The sequence below is a fragment of the Mobula birostris genome, chromosome 5 (genome assembly GCF_030028105.1).
Source record: "Mobula birostris isolate sMobBir1 chromosome 5, sMobBir1.hap1, whole genome shotgun sequence".
In the NCBI taxonomy this organism is placed as follows: domain Eukaryota; kingdom Metazoa; phylum Chordata; class Chondrichthyes; order Myliobatiformes; family Myliobatidae; genus Mobula; species Mobula birostris.
In genome coordinates this window covers 95,943,758-95,956,797 of record NC_092374.1, presented here as the reverse complement: position 1 = coordinate 95,956,797, position 13,040 = coordinate 95,943,758, and the positions used below count along the sequence as shown (strand labels likewise).

Here is a 13,040-nt window from a genome sequence, read left to right as displayed (position 1 = left end):
CCAGTGACCATCCGTCAATTACACCACTGCTGTGTTCTTAACACTATTACAACACCAGTGACCCCGGGTCAATTACACCACTGCCGTTTTCTTAACACTGTTACAACACCAGTGACCCCCGGTCAATTACACCACTGCCGTGTTCTTAACACTGTTACAACACCAGTGAGCCATGGTCAATCACACTACTGCCATGTTCTTAACACTATTACAGCACCAGTGACCCCCCGCCCGGTCAATTACACCACTGCCATGTTCTTAAAACTGTTACAGCACCAGTGACCCCAGGTTAATTACACCACTGCAGTGTCCCTAATACTATTACAACAACAGTGACCCCCCCCGTCAACTACACCACTACCGTGTTCTTAACACTGTTAAAACAACAATGAGCCATGGTCAATTACACCACTGCCGTGTTCTTAACACTGTTACAACACCAGTGACCCCCGGTCAATTACTCCACTGCCGTGTTCTTAGCACTGTTACAACACCAGTGAGCCCTGGTCAATTACACCACTGCCGTGTTCTTAACACTGTTACAACACCAGTGACTTTCCAGTCAATTACACCACTGCCGTGCCCTTAACACTGTTACAGCACCAGTGACCCCAGGTCAATTATACCACTGCCGTGTCCTTAACACTATTACAGCACCAGTGACCCCCGCCTCAGCCCCGGTCAATTACACCACTGCCATGTTCTTAACACTGTAACAACACCAGTGACCCCTGGTCAACCACACCACTACCATGTTCTTAACACTATTACAGCACCAGTGACCCCCGGTCAATTACACCACTGCCGTCTTCTTAACACTATTACAACAACAATGACCACCCGTCAACTACACCACTGCCGTGTTCTTAACACTGTTACAACAACAATGAGCCATGGTCAATTACACCACTGCCGTGTTCTTAACACTATTACAGCACCAGTGACGGCCCGCCCAGTCAATTACACCACTGCGGTGTTCTTAGCACTGATACAACACCAGTGACCCCGGTTAATTACACCGCTGCTGTGTTCTTAAAAATGTTACAACACCAGTGACCCCCCCAGTCAATTACACCACTGCAGTGCTCTTAACACTGTTACAGCACCAGTGACCCCAGTCAATTACACCACTGCCGTGTTCTTAACACTGTAACAACACCAGTGACCCCTGGTCAACCACACCACTACCATGTTCTTAACACTATTACAGCACCAGTGACCCCCGGTCAATTACACCACTGCCGTCTTCTTACCACTATTACAACAACAGTGACCACCCGTCAACTACACCACTGCCGTGTTCTTAACACTGTTACAACAACAATGAGCCATGGTTAATTACACCGCTGCCGTGTTCTTAAAAATGTTACAACACCAGTGACCCCCCAGTCAATTACACCACTGCAGTTCTCTTAACACTGTTACAGCACCAGTGACCCCCAGTCAATTACAACACTGCCGTGTTCTTAACACTGTTACAACACCAGTGAACTATGGTCAATTACACCACTGCCATGTTCTTAACAGTATTACAGCACCAGTGACTGACCACTCCCCCCGGTCAATGACACCACTGCCGTGTTTTAAACACTGGTACAGCACCAGTGTCCCCCGGTCAATTACACCACTGCAGTGCTCTTAACACTGTTACAGCACCAGTGACTGCAGGCGAATTATACCACTGCCATGTCCTTAGCACTATTACAGCACCAGTGACCCCCCCAGTCCGCCCCGGTCTATTACACCACTGCCGTGTTCTTAACACTGTTACAGCCCTGGTGACCCCCGGTCAATTACACCACTGCCATGTCCTTAACACTATTACAACACCAGTGACCCCCGGTCAATTACACCACTGCCGTGTTCTTAACACTGTTACAGCACCAGTGACCCCCGGTCAATTACACCACTGCCGCGTTCTTAACACTGTTACAACACCCGTGACCCCCGGTCAATTACACCACTGCCGTGTTCTTAACACTGTTACAGCACCAGTGAACCCCGGTTAATCACACCACTTACGTGTTCTTAGCACTTTTACAACACCAGTGACCCCCGGTAAAATACACCAAAGCCCTGTTCTTAACACTATTACAACACCAGTGACGGCCCCCCCGCCCCCGGTCAATTACAACACTGCTGTGTTCTCAACACTATTACAGCACCAGTAACGCCCGGTGAAATACACTACTGCCGTGCTCTTAACACTGTTACAACACCAGTGACACCCGGTCAATTACACCACTGCCATGCTCTTAACACTTTTACAACACCAGTGACCCCCGGTCAATTACACCACTGCCGTGTCCTTAACACTATTACAACACCAGTGACCCCCCGGTCAACTACACCACTGCCGTGTTCTTAACACTGTTACAACAAGAATGAGCCATGGTCAATTACACCATTGCCGTGTTCTTAACACTATTACAACACCAGTGACCCCCGATCAATTACACCACTGTCGTGTTCTTAACACTGTTACAACACCAGTGACCCCCGGTCAACTACAGCACTGCCGTGTTCTTAACACTGTTACAGCACCAGTGACCCCCGGTCAATTACACCACTGCCGTGTTCTTAGCACTGTTACAACACCAGTGATGCCCGGTTAATTACACCACTGCCGTGTTCTTAACACTATTACAGCACCAGTGACCCCCAGTCAATTACACCACTGCCGTGTTCTTAACACTATTACAACACCAGTGACCCCCGGTCAACTGCAGCACTGCCGTGCTCTTAATACTGTTACAATAACAGTGAGCCATGGTCAATTACACCACTGGCATGTTCTTAACACTATTACAGCACCAGTGAGCCCCGCTGAATTACACCCCTGCCGTGCTCTTAACACTGTTACAACACCAGTGACCCCTGGTCAATTACACCACTGCCGTGTCCTTAACACTATTACACCAGTGAGCCCCGGTCAACTACACCACTGCTGTGTTCTTAACACTATTACAGCGCCAGTGACCCCCGGTCAATTACACCACTGTCGTGATCTTAGCACGTTTACAACACCAGTGACACACCCCCTGGTCAATTACACCACTGCCGTGTTCTTAACACTATTACAACACCAGTGACCCCCGGTCAACTACACCACTGCCGTGTTCTTAACACTGTTACAGCACCAGTGACCCCACCCCAGTCAATTACACCACTGTCGTGTTCCTAACACTGTTACAGCAAGAGTGACCACCGGTCAATTACACCACTGCCGTGCTCTTAATACTGTTAGAACACCAGTGACCCCCAGTCAATTACACCACTGCCGTGTTCTTAACACTATTACAGCACCAGTGACCCCCGGTCAATTACACCACTGCCGTGTTCTTAACACTGTTACAACACCAGTGAGCCATGGTCAATTACACCACTGCCGTGTTCTTAACACTGTTACAGCACCAGTGACCCCTGGTCAATTACACCACTGCCGTGCTCTTAACACTGTTACAGCACCAGTGACCCCCGGTCAATTACCTCACTGCTGTGTTCTTAACACTATTACAGCACCAGTGACCTCCCGGTCAATTACACCACTGCCGTGTTCTTAACACTGTTACAACACCAGTGACCCCCGGTCAACTACAGCACTTCCGTGTTCTTAACACTATTACAGCACCAGTGACCCTCGGTCAATTACACCACTGCTGTGTCCTTAACACTATTACAGCACCAGTGACCCCCAGTCAATTACGCCACTGCCGTGTTCTTAACACTGTTACAACACCAGTGACCCCCAGTCAATTACACCACTGCCGTGTTCTTAACACTGTTACAGCACCAGTGACCCCCGGTCAATTACACTACTGCTGTGTTCTTAACACTATTGCAACACCAGTGACCCCCAGTCAATTACACCACTGCCGTGTTCTCAACATTATTACAGCACCAGTGACCCCCGGTCAATTACATCACTGCCGTGTTCTTAACGCTATTACAGCACCAGTGACCCCCAGTCAACTACAACACTTCCGTGTCCTTAACACTATTACAGCACCAGTGACCCCCGGTCAATTACACCACTTCCATGTTCTTAACACTGTTACAACACCAGTGACCCCCCAGTCAATTACACCACTGCCGTGTCCTTAACACTATTACAGCACCAGTGACCCCTGGTCAATTACACCACTGCCATGTTCTTAACACTATTACAGCACCAGTGACCTCCGGTCAATTACACCACTGCCGTGTTCTTAACACTGTTACAGCACCAGTGACCCCCGGTCAATTACACCACTGCCATGCTCTTAACACTGTAACAGCACCAGTGACCCCTGGTCAATTACCTCACTACCGTATTCTTAACACTATTACAGCACCAGTGACCTCCCGGTCAATTACACCACTGCCGTGTTCTTAACACTGTTACAGCACCAGTGACCCTCGGTCAATTACACCACTGCCGTGTTCTTAGCACTGTTACAACACCAGTGACCCCTGGTCAATTACACCACTGCCGTGTTCTTAACACTATTACAGCACCAGTGACCCACGGTCAATTACACCACTGCCCTGTTCTTAACACTATTACAATACCAGTGACCCCCGGTCAACTACAGCACTGCCATGTTCTTAATACTGTTACAATAACAGTGAGCCATGGTCAATTACACCACTGCCATGTTCTTAACACTATTACAGCACCAGTGACCCCCGGTGAATTACACCCCTGCCGTGCTCTTAACACTGTTACAACACCAGTGACCCCCGGTCAATTACACCACTGTCGTGTCCTTAACACTATTACAGCACCAGTGAGCCCCCGTCAACTACACCACTGCCGTGTTCTTAACACTATTACAGCGCCAGTGACCCCCGGTCAATTACACCACCGTCGTGATCTTAGCACGTTTACAACACCAGTGACACGCCCCCTGGTCAATTACACCACTGCCGTGTTCTTAACATTATTACAGCACCTGTGACCCCCCCGGTGAATTACACCACTGCCGTGTTCTTAACACTGTTACAGCACCATTGACCCCCGGTCAACTATACCACTGCCGTGTTCTTAAAATTATTCCAGCACCAGTGTCCCCCGGTCAATTACACCACTGCCGTGTTCTTAACACTGTTACAACACCAGTGACCCCATGGTGAATTACACCACTGCCGTGTTCTTAACACTGTTACAGCACCAGTGACCCCCGGTCAATTACACCACTGCCGTGTTCTTAGCACTGTTTTCAACACCAGTGACCCCCGGTCAATTACACCACTGCCATGTCCTTAACACTATTACATCACCAGTGACCTAGGGTCAACTACACCACTGCCGTGTTCTTAACACTGTTACAGCACCAGTGACCCCCCCACCCCCCAGTCAGTTACAGCACTGTCGTGTTCCTAACACTGTTACAGCAAGAGTGACCACCGGTCAATTACACCACTGCCGTGCTCTTAACACTGTTAGAACACCAGTGACCCCCAGTCAATTACACCACTGCCGTGTTCTTAACACTATTACAACACCAGTGACGCCCGGTCAACTTAACCACTGCCTTGTTTTTAACACTGTTACAACAACAGTGAGCCATGGTCAATTACATCACTGCCGTGTTCTTAACACTATTACAGCACCAGTGACCCCTGGTCAATTACACCACTGCCGTGTTCTTAACACTGTTACAACACCAGTGAGCCATGGTCAATTACACCACTGCCGTGTTCTTAACACTGTTACAGCACCAGTGACCCCCGGTCAATGACCTCACTGCCGTGTTCTTAACACTATTACAGCACCAGTGACCTCCCGGTCAATTACACCACTGCCGTGTTCTTAACACTGTTACAACACCAGTGACCCCCGATCGATTACACCACTGCCGTGTTCTTAACACTGTTACAACACCAGTGACCCCCGGTCAACTACACCACTGCCGTGTTCTTAACACTGTTACAGCACCAGTGACCCCCCCCCCCCAGTCAATTACACCACTGTCGTGTTCCTAACACTGTTACAGCAAGAGTGACCACCGGTCAATTACACCACTGCCGTGCTCTTAACACTGTTAGAACACCAGTGACCCCCAGTCAATTACACCACTGCCGTGTTCTTAACACTATTACAGCACCAGTGACCCCCGGTCAATTACACCACTGCCGTGCTCTTAACACTGTTACAGCACCAGTGAACCCCGGTCAATTACCTCACTGCCGTGTTCTTAACACTATTACAACACCAGTGACCCCCGATCAATTACACCACTGTCGTGTTCTTAACACTGTTACAGCACCAGTGACCCCTGGTCAACTACAGCACTGCCGTGTTCTTAACACTGTTACAGCACCAGTGACCCCCGGTCAATTACACCACTGCCGTGTTCTTAGCACTGTTACAACACCAGTGATGCCCGGTCAATTACACCACTGCCGTGTTCTTAACACTATTACAGCACCAGTGACCCCCAGTCAATTACACCACTGCCGTGTTCTTAACACTATTACAACACCAGTGACCCCCGGTCAACTGCAGCACTGCCGTGCTCTTAATACTGTTACAATAACAGTGAGCCATGGTCAATTACACCACTGGCATGTTCTTAACACTATTACAGCACCAGTGAGCCCCGGTGAATTACACCCCTGCCGTGCTCTTAACACTGTTACAACACCAGTGACCCCTGGTCAATTACACCACTGCCGTGTCCTTAACACTATTACACCAGTGAGCCCCGGTCAACTACACCACATCCGTGTTCTTAACACTATTACAGCGCCAGTGACCCCCGGTCAATTACACCACTGTCGTGATCTTAGCACGTTTACAACACCAGTGACACACCCCCTGGTCAATTACACCACTGCCGTGTTCTTAACACTATTACAACAACAGTGACCCCCGGTCAACTACACCACTGCCGTGTTCTTAACACTGTTACAGCACCAGTGACCCCCCCCCAGTCAATTACACCACTGTCGTGTTCCTAACACTGTTACAGCAAGAGTGACCACCGGTCAATTACACCACTGCCGTGCTCTTAACACTGTTAGAACACCAGTGACCCCCCAGTCAATTACACCACTGCCGTGTCCTTAACACTATTACAGCACCAGTGACCCCTGGTCAATTACACCACTGCCATGTTCTTAATACTATTACAGCACCAGTGACCTCCGGTCAATTACACCACTGCTGTGGTCTTAACACTGTTACAGCACCAGTGACCCCCGGTCAATTACACCACTGCCATGCTCTTAACACTGTAACAGCACCAGTGACCCCTGGTCAATTACCTCACTACCGTATTCTTAACACTATTACAGCACCAGTGACCTCCCGGTCAATTACACCACTGCCGTGTTCTTAACACTGTTACAGCACCAGTGACCCTCGGTCAATTACACCACTTCCGTGTTCTTAGCACTGTTACAACACCAGTGACCCCTGGTCAATTACACCACTGCCGTGTTCTTAACACTATTACAGCACCAGTGACCCCCGGTCAATTACACCACTGCCGTGTTCTTAACACTATTACAATACCAGTGACCCCCGGTCAACTACAGCACTGCCGTGTTCTTAATACTGTTACAATAACAGTGAGCCATGGTCAATTACACCACTGCCGTGTCCTTAACACTATTACAGCACCAGTGAGCCCCGGTCAACTACACCACTGCCGTGTTCTTAACACTATTACAGCGCCAGTGACCCCCGGTCAATTACACCACCGTCGTGATCTTAGCACGTTTACAACACCAGTGACACGCCCCCTGGTCAATTACACCACTGCCGTGTTCTTAACATTATTACAGCACCTGTGACCCCCCCGGTGAATTACACCACTGCCGTGTTCTTAACACTGTTACAGCACCATTGACCCCCGGTCAACTATACCACTGCCATGTTCTTAAAATTATTCCAGCACCAGTGTCCCCCGGTCAATTACACCACTGCCGTGTTCTTAACACTGTTACAACACCAGTGAGCCATGGTCAGTTACACCGCTGCCGTGTTCTTAACACTATTACAGCACCAGTGACCCCATGGTGAATTACACCACTGCCGTGTTCTTAACACTGTTACAGCACCAGTGACCCCCGGTCAATTACACCACTGCCGTGTTCTTAGCACTGTTTTCAACACCAGTGACCCCCGGTCAATTACACCACTGCCATGTCCTTAACACTATTACATCACCATTGACCTAGGGTCAACTACACCACTGCCGTGTTCTTAACACTGTTACAGCATCAGTGACCCCCCACCCCCCAGTCAGTTACAGCACTGTCGTGTTCCTAACACTGTTACAGCAAGAGTGACCACCGGTCAATTACACCACTGCCGTGCTCTTAACACTGTTAGAACACCAGTGACCCCCAGTCAATTACACCACTGCCGTGTTCTTAACACAATTACAACACCAGTGACGCCCGGTCAACTTAACCACTGCCTTGTTTTTAACACTGTTACAACAACAGTGAGCCATGGTCAATTACATCACTGCCGTGTTCTTAACACTATTACAGCACCAGTGACCCCTGGTCAATTACACCACTGCCGTGTTCTTAACACTGTTACAACACCAGTGAGCCATGGTCAATTACACCACTGCCGTGTTCTTAACACTGTTACAGCACCAGTGACCCCCGGTCAATGACCTCACTGCCGTGTTCTTAACACTATTACAGCACCAGTGACCCCCGGTCAATTACACCACTGCTGTGTCCTTAACACTATTACAGCACCAGTGACCCCCAGTCAATTACACCACTGCCGTGTTCTTAACACTGTAACAACACCAGTGACCCCCAGTCAATTACACCACTGCCGTGTTCTTAACACTGTTACAACACCAGTGACCCCCGGTCAATTACACTACTGCTGTGTTCTTAACACTATTGCAACACCAGTGACCCCCAGTCAATTACACCACTGCCGTGTTCTCAACACTATTACAGCACCAGTGACCCCCCGGGTCAATTACCTCACTGCCATGTTCTTAACACTGTTACAGCACCAGTGACCCCCGGTCAATTACACCACTGACGTGCTCTTAACACTATTCCAGCACCAGTCACCTCCCGGTCAATCACACCACTGCCGTGTTCTTAACACTGTTACAGCACCAGTGTTCCCCTGTCAATTACCTCACTGCCATGTTCTTAACACTATTACAGCACCAGTGACCTCCGGTCAATTACACCACTGCCGTGTTCTTAACATTGTTACAGCACCAGTGACCCCTGGTCAATTACACCACTGCCGTGTTCTTAACACTGTTACAGCACCAGTGACCCCTGGTCAATTACCTCACTACCGTGTTCTTAACACTATTACAGCACCAGTGACCCCCGGTCAATTACACCACTGCCGTGTTCTCAACATTATTACAGCACCAGTGACCCCCGGTCAATTACATCACTGCCGTGTTCTCAACACTATTACAGCACCAGTGACCCCCCAGTCAACTACAACACTTCCGTGTCCTTAACACTATTACAGCACCAGTGACCCCCGGTCAATTACACCACTTCCATGTTCTTAACACTGTTACAACACCAGTGACCCCCCAGTCAATTACACCACTGCCGTGTCCTTAACACTATTACAGCACCAGTGACCCCCGGTCAATTACAGCACTGCCGTGCTCTTAACACTGTTACAGCACCAGTGGTCCCCTGTCAATTACCTCACTGCCATGTTCTTAACACTGTTACAGCACCAGTGACCCCCGGTCAATTACACCACTGCCGTGCTCTTAACACTGTTACAGCACCAGTGACCCCTGGTCAATTACCTCACTACCGTGTTCTTAACACTATTACAGCACCAGTCACCTCCCGGTCAATTACACCACTGCCGTGTTCTTAACACTGTTACAGCACCAGTGTTCCCCTGTCAATTACCTCACTGCCATGTTCTTAACACTATTACAGCACCAGTGACCTCCGGTCAATTACACCACTGCCGTGTTCTTAACACCGTTACAGCACCAGTGACCCCTGGTCAATTACACCACTGCCGTGTTCTTAACACTGTTACAGCACCAGTGACCCCTGGTCAATTACCTCACTACCGTGTTCTTAACACTATTACAGCACCAGTGACCCCCGGTCAATTACACCACTGCCGTGTTCTCAACATTATTACAGCACCAGTGACCCCCGGTCAATTACATCACTGCCGTGTTCTCAACACTATTACAGCACCAGTGACCCCCAGTCAACTACAACACTTCCGTGTCCTTAACACTATTACAGCACCAGTGACCCCCGGTCAATTACACCACTTCCATGTTCTTAACACTGTTACAACACCAGTGACCCCCCCAGTCAATTACACCACTGCCGTGTCCTTAACACTATTACAGCACCAGTGACCCCCGGTCAATTACAGCACTGCCGTGCTCTTAACACTGTTACAGCACCAGTGGTCCCCTGTCAATTACCTCACTGCCATGTTCTTAACACTGTTACAGCACCAGTGACCCCCGGTCAATTACACCACTGCCGTGCTCTTAACACTGTTACAGCACCAGTGACCCCTGGTCAATTACCTCACTACCGTGTTCTTAACACTATTACAGCACCAGTCACCTCCCGGTCAATTACACCACTGCCGTGTTCTTAACACTGTTACAGCACCAGTGTTCCCCTGTCAATTACCTCACTGCCATGTTCTTAACACTATTACAGCACCAGTGACCTCCGGTCAATTACACCACTGCCGTGTTCTTAACACCGTTACAGCACCAGTGACCCCTGGTCAATTACACCACTGCCGTGTTCTTAACACTGTTACGGCACCAGTGACCCCTGGTCAATTACCTCACTACCGTGTTCTTAACACTATTACAGCACCAGTGACCTCCCGGTCAATTACACCACTTCCGTGTTCTTAGCACTGTTACAACACCAGTGATCCCCGGTCAATTACACCACTGCTGTGTTCTTAAAACTATTACAGCATCAGTGACCCCCGGTCAATTACACCACTGTCGTGCTCTTAACACAGTTACAACACCAGTGACCCCCGGTCAATTACACCACTGTCGTGCTCTTAACACAGTTACAACACCAGTGACCCCCGGTCAACTACACCACTGCCGTGTTCTTAACACTGTTACTGCACCAGTGACCCCCTGTCAATTACACCACTGCCTGTACGTTGTTCCTGTGACCACCTGGGTTCCCCCCAGATGCTCCTGTTTCTTGCTGCAGTCCAAAGTTGTACTAGTTAGTAGGTTAATTGGCCATATTGTGTATTTGGGCCAGAATAGCCTGTTACAGTGTTGTATCTCTAAATAAACATTTAACACAGAACATTACAACACCGTACCAGCCTTTGACCCATGATGGTGTGCCAACCATTTAATCCACTCTAAAATCAATCTAACCCTTCTGTCACACATAGCCCTCTGTTTTTCAATCATCCATATGCCAATCTAAAGAGTTTTTTAAAAAGTCCCTAAAGTCACCCCTGGCAGCACGTTCCACACAGCCACCGCTCTCTGTGAAAAAACTTACTATAAGACAAAAGACACAAGGGCAGAACTAGGCCATTCGTCTCATCACCTCCAGTTCCACAATTCTTTCATGGCTAACTTATTACCCCTCTCATCCCCCCTCTCCTGCCCTCTCCCCATACCCTCACGAATCGAGAACCTATCAACCTCAGCTTTAAATATACCTGATGACTTGGCCTCCCCATTCATCACCCTCTGGCTAAAGAAATTCCTCCTCATCTCTGTTCTGAAGGGCTGTGCCCCGTGGTTCTAGACTCCCCCACTATAAGAAATATCCACTCTATTGAGGCCTTTCAATGTTCGATAGGTTTCAATGAGATCCCCCCTTCATTCATCTAAACTCCAGCAAGTACAGGCCTAGGGCCATCTGTGGTGTATTTAATATTTCAATAATATCTGAGCAATCTTGTATATACCCGGTGTCACGCCTCAGTCTTGTTTATTTCAGTAATACATTGCTGGTTACATGCACAAATACACGAATTGCACACATCTTTACTCTTTCAAGTGACACGTGCACACCTCGCTTAAAGCAAACTCAAAGTTCAGACTCCCATGTCTTCCCTTGAATTAGTTTAACGTTTTGAAGGTATAAAACATAAGCTTGGAGATGAGCCACTGACCTGTTGAAGCACAGCTAGATGTTCAAGTTTTTAAAGAAACGTAGCAAGTAAGTGTTCTTCAGAAGGGAAAACACCATCAAGTTTAAATCAAAAGCAGTAAATGAAGAAATTGATGGGTTTCTAAACAGCAAGTTCTGGGAGACAATTCTTATTAAATAAGGCAGAATTAGCTGGCTACGTTGGAAAGATTGACGCATTCGATTACACAATGGGTAACTGGAATTATGTATACTGAGCTAATTAAGCAATATTTTGAGGCAATTGAAATAGCAAATGAGAAATGAGTTCCAATTTTGATGAGTTTATTGGATTTAAAGGCATATAGTTTGCTTTGAAGTTTAACTGCTCCAACCAAACCAGCAGAAATGAGACTTGCTGATGTTGTCAAAATCATGCAGGAACATTGAGAACCAAAGTTGATGGCAGAGTACTTTGAATTTCAGGAAATTTATGTGCCACTGCTGCTGGACCCCCACTCTCCCCTTCGTCCACTGTCACTTTGCAACCTCATGTCTCTCAGGCCCCACTGCCAGCCCTTGGGTCTCCATCTTCCTCCCACGCCACCTTCCCAACCCTCCTCTCCCCTCTGATCCAAGCTCTAATCTTCACCATCCGCCTCTCTGAGGCAGGACATTCTATTCTCAGCAAGGGCCTTGCCTTTGCTCCCCTTTGCCTGCACGTCAGGGAGTTCCGCGTCTGCCATGACCCCAGGCTCTTCTCTCGCTTCTGTCTCTGAGCCTACTTTTTTGGCAAGAGTTCCACATTCCACACTGATGAACACTTCTCCTATCTTCAACCCTCCTCCCCATGGACACCCCGTTCTGGTTCTCTGCCTGTTCTGGATCTTCACATCTCCAATTGTTTTCGAGACATCAACCATCTCAACTTCAGTACTCCTCTCCTCCTCAAACCTTACCCCCTCTGAATCCAC

The 13,040-nt window shown here is 48.4% G+C and overlaps 1 protein-coding gene across 1 annotated transcript in view; it reads right to left on the bottom strand.

Moving 5' to 3' along the window:
- Positions 1 to 12,222, bottom strand: part of LOC140197896 (cellular tumor antigen p53-like) — an 83,270-nt gene extending 71,048 nt beyond the window's left edge. The window contains exon 1 of the mRNA XM_072258479.1: positions 12,110 to 12,222. The gene's annotated coding sequence lies outside the window, so the exon portion shown is untranslated. The remainder of the gene's footprint in view (positions 1 to 12,109) is intronic.
- Positions 12,223 to 13,040: the final 818 nt, after the last annotated feature.